At 44.3% G+C, this 11,016-nt stretch overlaps 1 pseudogene; it reads left to right on the forward strand.

Annotated features, from left to right (window-relative positions):
• Window positions 1–9,326: 9,326 nt before the first annotated feature.
• LOC149874806 (uncharacterized) lies at window positions 9,327–10,554 on the forward strand (annotated as a pseudogene).
• The last annotated feature ends 462 nt before the right edge of the window (window positions 10,555–11,016 follow it).

An 11,016-nucleotide genomic window follows, 5' to 3' on the forward strand; every position in this document is an offset into this window, starting at 1 on the left:
TATCCAGAGAAGATTGTTAGGAACTTCAGAGAGACTCAACTAAAGTAGGTGAATGGACAACATGGTGAAGGCCAATGTTGATGAAAATGCAAAATAATATTCGCTGGAGGAAAATTTCAAACTACTTATACAGAATTCTATGTTAACCATATCTGACCAGGACAGGGATGTACGCAGTATTGCAGACTGCTGAATGAAAATGTCTCTGAATGTGCACCTATAGTTAGAAGTAAAAAAGAAAGAGTATGTCAGAATACTAGAGAATAATAAAGAAAAAAATACTGCTTCTGCTAGTCAATGGCATGACCCCATCTATGTGTTCAGTACAGGTCACCCTAGCTCCAAAAGATATTTAACAACTAGACAGGGGGTTAACAAAGGAAAATAAGAATGATTAAGAACAGGTAAAAACTCATATAGAAATACAATTTGAAAAGCTTAAGATAGCCTCTTTCTTAGGAAGAGGATAATTAAGAGGGGTCATGATTATGAATGACTGAGAGAGGGTGGATTAGGAACTTTTGTTCTCCTTGTAATTGGGTTCTTACTCAAGGCTGTGATGTTCTGGAGCCCCCTTGCCAACCTGGCTCTCTTTGGGCAAACAGTTTGGCTCTCTCTGGGCAATCTCAGGCACCTGAGCTCACATGTTTCCACTCTTGGTCTTAAGGGCTAATTACATGGCTCCAACCATCCCTTACACCACACCCATACTTCACAGATGTCACTGTCAGGGCCTTGGCCTTCTCAGCCATCACCCTGTTTCTCTAGCTGGGCCTTCTAGCCTGGCCCATTGTACTGGCTTCCAGGCACCAGCTCTGTTAATCCAGGCTTTTGGGGTCTCTGCCCCTTGCCTCGTGCTCTGGGTCCCTGGCCCCAGAGTTCACCCATCATGGGCTACTGATCTCTAACCCTCTCTTTGCCTATCACACGTGCCTCTGTCAGCATAGTCTTTCGGGGGCTCCACCCCTTGCCTCTCACTCTGGGTGCCTGGCCCCAAAGTTGACACGCACAGGCTATGGGTTCTTGACCTTTGCTTCATCCCTCACAGGGGTCTCTGCCACTCGTGGGCTTCGGGAATCCAAGCTGTCCACATCAAGAAAGCATGTGTCTCAGATGTCAGTTACTAAAGAAAGGACATGTGAATTTCAGGTGATATGAATTTAGGTGATATGAATTGGGCATCATTCCATGGTGCACATAAGAGAAAGATTTATATATATATTGCATTATCAACAGGGACCCTGGCTTTCTCTGATAAAAAAAAAATCCCCCAATTATTAGATTAAAAAAGTAACCCCAAATCCACGTTTTTCCATAATTAAAATGAAACACCACTACACACACACACACACACACACACACACACACACACGTATATACATATTAGTGGCATTTCATTTGAATCATGGAAAAATGTGGATTTGGGGTTATTTTTTTAATCCAAATATTGGAGATTTTTTAATCACAGAAAACCAGGATCCCTGATTATCAGATAGAGATGCTGAGATCTTGTTAAATCCTAAGCTGTAGTTTACAACAGCCTGCACTACAGTTTGTGCCATTGTAGAAAAATTGACAAATGTGAGGTGAACCAGCTCTGTTTAAAAAATAGGCAGGTCATGGTTTCTCCAACTCCCAGGTACAAATAAAATGTGCAAAACATAGTTATCTTGAGCATCTGTTGCTTTGTCTGCTATAATCAAGATTGATTCATATTCTGCCAATGCAGATTTTGTAGACTGAACACAGGAAGCAATTACTCCTGGGAGATAATCTTGGTGAAGTTTGTTTGCACATGGGAAACTGCCAGCATTTGGTATGTGTTTGTTCAAGTAGTCCCTTAATTTAGGGTTATCAAATGCCTCCACTACTGCAACTGTAGCCTCTCTTCTTGTCAGACTGGTTTCAGTGGTTCTTTTAAATATTGAGGATATAGTTGCTTGTTTCTTGCTCTGCCCTTCAGCCTCTGAAGAACCTTTTGCTTGATAAGCGATTTGAACTCTAAATTCTGATCACTGCTGTTTTTCCTCAGTATATCCAGGATCACCTTGCACAATGAACAAAACAATTTACTACCATCTGCATGCAAGTTTCCTACAGGGAACTGCCTTACATGAACCTGAGCTAAAATGTATTTAGCTTTTTTGGATTTCTTTTCACCTGTCATCTTCAGACTGCAGCATTGCTTCAGCATTGCATTTGGCTTCTTAAAAGATGGCACCAAAACCTTTTCATGTTCCTGATTGGAGCCTTCACTGAGTCTATGTCACTAACTCAGTCTCTCAGTAGCTCTCTTTCAAACGACATGCCCTATGACTGCAGGGATTGCCACACTTTCTTTGTATTCTTGTAATTTTTTCTTTTTTTGGGTGATTCCATGCAAAATTGAGGGAAACGCCATTTTTGCAGTGATTGTGGAAACCACTGTTTTTCATGGTTTCCATGAAAATTGCGAAACTGTGATTTAAATAGGTCCACACCAATGAATATGAAAGGAAGTATCATATTTACTCAAATACAAGAGGAAGGTTTTTCCCTAATCTGAATACAGAAAGGTCCCTTGTCTTATATTCACATACAAGGAACCCTCATTAAATACACTGTCAAACATTATACTGCTGCAAGAAGTAGCATGTGCTCAGTGTTGGCACTGCATTTATGACCCTTGAATACCTTGTTGGTCCTTGGATATTTTGTTCCAGGCAGATAAAACGTTTCTTTAGGACTGAACACAACTTCTTCCATTTGCTAATAAGCAAATTTTGTTGATACAGAGAGAGAAAATAAGAGTAATGCAGAAAAAGCAAACAAAATGATTACAGAATACAATACCAATTATCTCCCAGTTCCAGGGTTTTCATGAAGAGATGATATGTCTGGATAGTACATGAGTGCCACCTTGTAGTTCTTTGCTTGAATGTCAGATGTCAGCACTCTTGGAGGATAAGGGCCAATGTCCACTCCCCACCACTCTGCACATGGTAGACTTGGGATCCCCTATGCTGCTCTGAAAATACCTCCTTTTGTATCCTTTTTCTCCTGATGACTCTTCATTTCTGGGTACTGTTGAATGGGTTCTCTGTGATCATCATATTGTCCACTTTTTATTTGGTCAACATAGTTCTTTGTTCCCACAAAAGTTACTTGTCTGTGTTAATTTGGTCATTCCACCCAAAACCAGAAATCCCAGGGGCTTTGCAGTTGGTCATTGTGACCTGATGCCAATTCTTCAGGTCCTTATCTTCAGGGATCCTGGTTTTCTCTGATTAAAAATAAGCTCCAATTTTCAGATTTAAAAAAGTAACACAAAATCCACATTTTTCCATGATGAAAATTAAACACCTCTCTCTCTCTCTAAATAGATAGATAAATAGAGATATCTATCTATCTATCTATCTATCTATCTATCTATCTATCTATCTCAAGATGTGTGTGTGTGTGTGTGTGTGTATTAGTGGCATTTCACTTTAATCATGGAAAAATGTGGATTTTGGGTTATCTTTTTAAATGAAAAAATTGGAAATTTTTTAAAAGACCGGGATCCCTGATAACGACTGAATTGTAGACCTGAATCGTGGTGTTTTTTCTGGAGGTCATGATGAATAAAAACACACTGAGGCAATTTCCCAAAGTAAGCACTTGTGTACTGGATCCTGTGCTATATCTTCTCATCAATGTTCACTCTGAGACAGGCAGCTACTGAGATAGGGGAAGTACTTGAGTACCTCCATGGTCTTTCTCTTGATGGTAATTTGGGGGGGAAGGTCACATTCATGGCCTGGGGCAGGCTGACAGAGCACTTTAGGCTTCTTGGGTGCCTGTAGATGTGTGGGGATGCCATCTTGAAGTGTGGTATGTTGAATACATGAGATGTGGAGGCTGCTGAACATGCTAATTAACATGCTCCAGTAGATTCAATTAATTGAGTCTCCTCTGACATGCTGTAATTACAATGTGCTGGAGCAGCATCCCCACATGTTTACAGGTGCTTTAATTAGAATGACTCTCAGAACTGCTCTAATTAAAGCACCTCCCCCATGTAAAAACACACCTTTAGCACATATAAAAGCATTTCTTGATGCTGAGAGGTAGGCTTCTCCAAAAAAGATTCAGCACAGTCTGGACCTTTTCCTTAGTGTGCACAAGGATGGCACAGTCATTGGCATATTGAAGGTCAAGGATGGTTGTTTTCAGTACTTTGGACTTTGATTGAAAGCATCCCAGATTGTAGAGCCCTTCATCTGCTTGCTATTCAATGTCAATTCCAGAAGGAAGGCAGTTCTTATTGAGAACCAAGTTGACTGTCAGAAAAATGGAGAACAGGGTTGGGACAATAATGCATCTTTGCTTGACCCTAGTTTGGATGACCAATGGATCTGTCTCTGATCCACTACATAGAACTGTTGCAGTCATCTGGTCATGGATAAGTCTTAGGACCTTGATATACTTTTCCAGACATCCAGATCTGGGCAGTCCTTTCCATAGGGCTTTGTGATTTATGGCATCAAAGATGTTAGTGAGGTCAATGAAGGTCCTGGTGTTGTTCCCAACACTGTCTTGGATCTGGCAAGTAATAAGGATCATGTCAATTGTCCCACAGGATGGTCTGAAACCACCTGAGATTCCAGTAAGTATTCTTCAGCAAGAAGAAGAATGTGGGCAAGGATTTTCCCTACTATGGAAAGCATGGTGATAGTTCCCACACACAGACTTACCTCCCTCCTTGAAGACAGTCATCATGTTGGCATTCTGAGGTCCCCAGGGACGCATTGCTATTCCAAATGCGTAAAATAAATTTGTGGAGTCTCAATACCAGTTCCTCACCACCAGCCTTGTGGACTTCAGCAGGTGTGCCATCTGGTCCTTGTTGTTCCTGGTTGTATGCCAAACTTCTTCAAATGTAGGAGGGTTGGCCTTCTACCAAGATATATAGCAGTGTGCAGTCCCCTTCAGCGTTGACTCCTTTTCAAGTCATGATCCACTGCATTGGACACATATCTACTTCCTCTTCAGTTCCACAGTTGAGTTGTGCCTTTTTTTTCATTTCCAGTTATTCCTGCTTCTTCACTAGCCTTAAGTGTCTGGCAAACATCACCAAATGGAGCCTCAAACAGTTCATCCAGAATCATGCTGCCAATCCCTTTCTCAGCCTGTCACATATAATTAGTTTGGCCTCACCCTCCATGAAGTGGAACCAGACCAGGTTGCCCTGTGCCTTATTTGCACATAAATTTTTAGAGGATCCTAGAACTTATGACAAGAACACCCAGTTCCAGTCATGAGTAGAGGTGCACTAATTAGCACGTGGATCTTTTGAAGGGGGTATCTGGAGTACATATACGTACTGAGAAAGCTGAGCCATGGGGTCACCATTGGCTTGAAAAGCTATTGACTCTGCTGAGGTCCAGCTCAGTGAACTATATGGTAAATCATAAGAGCCTTTTGGCTTTGGGTTAATATCATACATAGTATAAGTATGTACAAAAGTGCTGCTGAAAATAATGCTTTTGAAGTACCTGTGCAAAGCCTTGCACTAGTTTCAAAAAAGGTAAAATGCATCAATTCTGGATGCACAAGTCTGTGGGTACCTGTCACGATTTGCCTATTTGAAAATGACTACAAGTATGTTTATTTCAAAGTCAGTGTTTTTCAAATTTGCCCCTCACTTTCATGTGCTCAGGAAGAGGAGGGTCTGACAGTAAGAAGGGGGGAAGGGGCTACAAAGGGAAGAAACTGGGGGGGAAAAGAGGGCAAGGGGGCTGCCTGACCCCCCCCAGATTTATTTTCCCAGCTATAGCAGTGGGAGGGGAACAAATTCAAGGCAAACATCCAATTATTAGATTCTATTCTTGGAAAATTATAACAAATTTATAATTTTTCCATGTATATAATCTAATTATTGGGGGGGTCGTCTTACATTAAAATAACCCTATAAAATGCTGATAAAAGGAATGCATTTTCACAGGGTGTGTCTACACGTGCCCCCCAAGGTGCAGTTGTTACTGTGTTGTCATTTAGTATTTGCTTTAGGAAGTACTAAATGATGGAGCAGTAACAGCTGTTACTGTGCCGTGTTGGTGCAGTTATTTTTAGCAGCTACCTTGCCATAGTGACACATTATAGCAAGGTAGCTCATCTCTATCGCAATATAGTGTCAGCGGCACAGTTTGTGCTCGCCCATGCTATGTCTCTGTAGTGTGCTGCTACAGCTACATAGCATCTTGTGTAGATGCACCCACTTAGTGCATAATTAGGCCAGGAAATTTACTGGCATTGGATGTTATTGAGGCCAAGATCTTACCTAGATTAAAAACAGACTGAACATTTATGTGGGTAACAAGCATTGTAATAGGCTTAAACCAGTCTGTAACTACTGGGGATTAGGATGACCCCTTTCTGAAGGTAGTTTATCTCAGACCTGCCTACTGCAGAATTCCATGCGTCTTGCTTTGAAGCAGCTAGTGTTGGCCAATGCTAGAGACAGAATACTTGAGTGGACAGATAAAGGGTCTGATCCACCGTGTTCCTATGTTAGTAGTTTCTTATATATTAAGAGAAAAATTCAAAACTATGTTGAGAACCATTATGTCAAAATATGTCCTCTATTATACAATATTACCAGAACATAGCACCAGCACAGCATTACGAGGTCATTCCATTGCCTTGGCAAATTTGTATGCACATAATTCATACAAGCAAACTCTATATGAATATATCAAGCAACAATAAAATGAATTCAGTTCTGCTTAGCACATGTACATATTATCCTAGAGAGGTGCAAAAGCGTTTGACAAGCGATTAAACAAGCAATCTTGCATGTGCATAAAACACTGGGTAGGCAGAGAAGCTGTTACACTTTGATTTGTATGAATGTATTGCCAAGTAAAAAAGCAAAAGGATGAACTAACTACCAGTAATATGAAAAATTTCCTCATTGCTGTTAAAAACAACATTAGGTACTTAAAAAAGGTTTTAGTGACACCTTCTTCTTTACAACTTGTGAAGCAGAACAGAAGTTAAGTGATTTTCTTAAATTATTGGATGCAAACACTAAAAAATTATCACCTATTATAAAATTTGTATGAAAAGAAGTATTCCAATGACTTGGAGATTGTTTGTGCAAACTGAATTTGAACACATCTTAATATTCTTTGGGAACAATAGCGTTTATTCGTGTATGAGCATGCCTGCTGAGTACCATTGGCCTGAAATATCTGCTTGCTTTTATCCAATAATCCTCATTTAACTTTCTCCTTTGTTGTCATAGTAATAAGATTGTTTCTGGCATGGCCATTAATGAACTGTGAGAGTGAGAAAGGCCTTTCTCCAACTGAGAGTGAAAACATGCAAAACAAATTAAATTGCCCTGACAGCATATTTACTGAGAGTGAGTTTGCAAGTCAGTGGAGCTTTTAGGATCTTATTGATGTCAAAAGTCATAAAGTACTGTTGCTGTTGCAACATTTTTCTATTTATGGACTATATTTGTTTGCACTGTTTGACCACTTTACTGTTCATGTCATTTGACATTTTATAATGACAGAGTTGTATTTACCATTATTATTCTATTAATATAATAACAAAAGCATAATATTATTGTGGGTGTGGGTGTGTGGGGGGGTGTGTGTGGAGGCACAGGTGCACATGTGCATGTGTGGGGCTGCCCATGGGCCAGGTCCTGGGAGCTGACTGGGGGTGGAAGGAAGGAGGAAGGGATGGGCAGGGCCTGCCACAGAGCTCAGTTGAGTGGTGTAGTGCAGGTGTGCATGCAGTCTGCCCCCTCCAATACAGCCTGCAGCTACCCCTGCAGTTTTCCACATGGGGCTGAATCCTGCCTGCTCCCACACAGGGCAGCCTATGCCATGCTCCTACTGGCACCTGCCTTGAGCCCACTGATGGCTTTGCTCTAGGTCTGGCCCTGGCCTTGGCCCTGACCCTGGCCCCGGCCAGCATGCATAGCTTCCTGGTGGGGCTGTTCCCACTGCTGCTGCAGCTGCCCAGATACTGCTCAGCTCCCCCTGCCTCCAGCAGCTCCTCCTCCTTCTCCTGCCTCTGTTGTGCCATTCCAGGCAGCAGGTAACATGAGGAAGCTGTGGGGACCACACATCCAGCCAGATGGCGGGCAGGGAGGAGAAGCTGCAACAAGGAGGCTCCTGCTGCAACACACGGGTCTCCAGCTTCAGCTCCAGCTCATGGCCACCTCCTATCCACTTTGCTAACCCTGTGCAATGAGCAGCCACTTGTGGACAGCCAAGTGGGTGGAAGGTGGCTGGGAGCTGAAGCCCCATGTACTTTGGCAGGCATCACCCAGCTGCAGCTTCCTCCCCACCTGACTGGGCAGGTGGTACTTGGCATGCATCCCCATAGTTGCTGCAACTTCCCTGCAATACCTGCTGCCTGGAGCAGCACAGCAGGGGCAGGAGGAGGAGGAGCCACTGGAGGTGTGGGGAGCTGAACAGTACCTAGGTGGCTGCAGCAGCTGGAGTAGCCTCACTGGGAAACTATGTGATGACTGGGACAGGGGCTGGAGCTGTCGGTGGACACAGGGCAGGTACAGGTGCAGCATCTGATGAAGTGAGCTCTTGCTCACAAAAGTTTATAAGGTGCATCTCTACCCTGTCTCCTTTCAGAGTAAGCTGACTAAATACCTCTCTCTGCTCATATCTAGGGAAAAAGACCCAGAACCTGTCTGTGTATGGAGTCTTTTTATGTTTATGCTGTGGTACCAATATACACTATGGGCATTTTTATATATGCAAGTGCCACAGTGTTGGGTGCTTTGAAAAATGCCTGGCACTGCATCACTTACAGTTGTATAAGAGTGGGAAAGGCATGTCAGCATGGAGAAAATGTCAATGGCACACTTTTGAACTAACACACATAGAAAGTGTTTTAGTTCAAAAGCATGCTGCTGCCATTTTCTGTGCATGGATGTGGCACAGAGCAGTTTGCATCATCTTGTGTGCGGAGCAAACTTGATTAATTGAATCTGCTCCAGAGTGTTAGATCTCCAGTGTGTTGTACAGCAAAAAGGTATGTGTATAAATACCCTGAAAGACTGACCATAGAATCATAGAAAATTAGGGTTGGAAGGGACTTCAGAAGGTCATCTAGTCCACCCCCCTGCTTCAAAGCAGGATCATACCCAACTAGATCACCCCAGCCAAAGCTTTATCTAGCTTGGTTTTGAAAACTTCCAAGAATGGAGCTTCCACCACCTCTCTGGGTAACCTGTTCCGGTGTTCCAGTACACATGCACTCTTGATGACTCCTGACCACACTCGAGCACAGCGAAGTAGAGCAGAGTGGAGCAGCCTGATCGATGGATGAGGAGCAACAATCAGGTAAGCTGGAGAGAGTGAGGGGGAGGGGTGAGGAACTGGGTCAAATGTAGGAGGTTGGAAAGGGTTTTTTCACCCTCCTGTCCCCATATAGCCAAGCTGGGTGGGAGCCATGCTCCTGAGCCGCACAAACAGGCCAGGCAAACAGAGGTGCGCTGGAGTTTGCACAGGAGTTCGCGCAGGAGGGGCCTGAACTCCAAGAGTCAGCAGCTTGAGACATAGACTTCAGGTGAGTGAACAAGGAGGGGGGTTACTATTGGGGTGGTGACACGGAGCGCAGCCAGGGATCCTGCCTTGCTGCTGCCTCTTCCCCACAGCTTCTGTGAGGCCTCCCCCCAGACAGGGCCCTTGGCTGGGTTGGCAGTGCCCCTGATCTGCAGGGGTTACCTGGTGGGACCGCTGGGGCCTGGGGGCAGCATGGGAGCTGGGGGTCTTCTCACCTGTCCCACATGTGCCCAGATTGGGGCTCTGGAGGGGCAGGTGAAGGCTGAGGTGAGGAGGCTGTGGGGGATCAGGGCTGCAGAGGATGAAATTGATGGGTACTTTCATTCTTTGCAGGACCAGACCCCTAAGACAGAGACACCATGGGAGGGTCCCAAGGCAGCCGAGTGGAAGATGTTCACCTCCAGAGCTGGACAGTGCGTGGCTGTGACTGCTTCCCCAACACAACTGGGGAACAGATATGAAGCTCTGGCAGCTGAAGGATGATGCAGCAGAGGAAGTTTCAGGGGAAGACACATCCGCAACAACTATGCAGGCTGAGCAACAACCGGGCAGCTGGAAGAAGAGACGCTGGGTCATCATGGCGGGTGACTCCTTCCTGAGAGGCATGAAGGGGCCTATTTGTTGACTGGATCCCACTGTGTGGGAGGTTTGCTGTCTGCCCAGTGCCAGGATCTGAGACATCACTGTGAAGATTCCTGACCTCATCCAGCCCTCTGATTGCTATCCCATGGTCCTCATCTATGTTGGCATGAATGATGTGACCAGGAGTAGTTACATCATAAGTGACTACAAGGCGCTGGGAGCCAGGCTTAGGAAGTTGGGGGCACAGGTGGTCTTCTCATTGATCCTCCCGGTCGGTGGTCACTGTCAACACCCAGATGCCTGCATCAGAGAAGTTCACCTGCAGCTTCGGAGTTGTTGCCATTGTGCAGGTTTTGGCTTCTACAACTACGACCCACACTTTCATGCGAGAGATATCCTGGGATGAGATGGTCTTCATTTTTCATCTAATGGTAAGAGTCTGTTCTCTTACAGGTTGGCTGATCTCCTCTGAAGGGCTTTAAACTAGGTTCGTCAGGGGACAGGGATGCAGTGAACAACAAGAACCTAGGTTCAGAGAATCACAAACCACGTGTTGGATCAGCCCGGGTAAGGGACCCAATAGACATCAGGATGGGGGGTACCAAGGGCACCCACTGGGGGGCTTAAATGTCTCTACACTAATGCTAGGAGCATGGGGAACAAACAGGAGGAATTTGCACTCCTGCTTGCAAGCAACAGCTTCAACCTAGTTGGGCTAACTGAAACCTGGTGGGACCCTACTCATGATTCAGCAGTAGGCATTGAAAGTTACAGGTTGCACAGATGGGATAGAGTAGGGAAAAGCGGAGGTGTTGCTCTCTATGTTAAAGAGCAATATACATCTTCTATAATCAAGATGGGATCAGAG

Source organism: Crocodylus siamensis, chromosome 1 (assembly GCF_052110815.1).
Source record: "Crocodylus siamensis isolate JL-2025a chromosome 1, ASM5211081v1, whole genome shotgun sequence".
NCBI lineage: Eukaryota > Metazoa > Chordata > Crocodylia > Crocodylidae > Crocodylus > Crocodylus siamensis.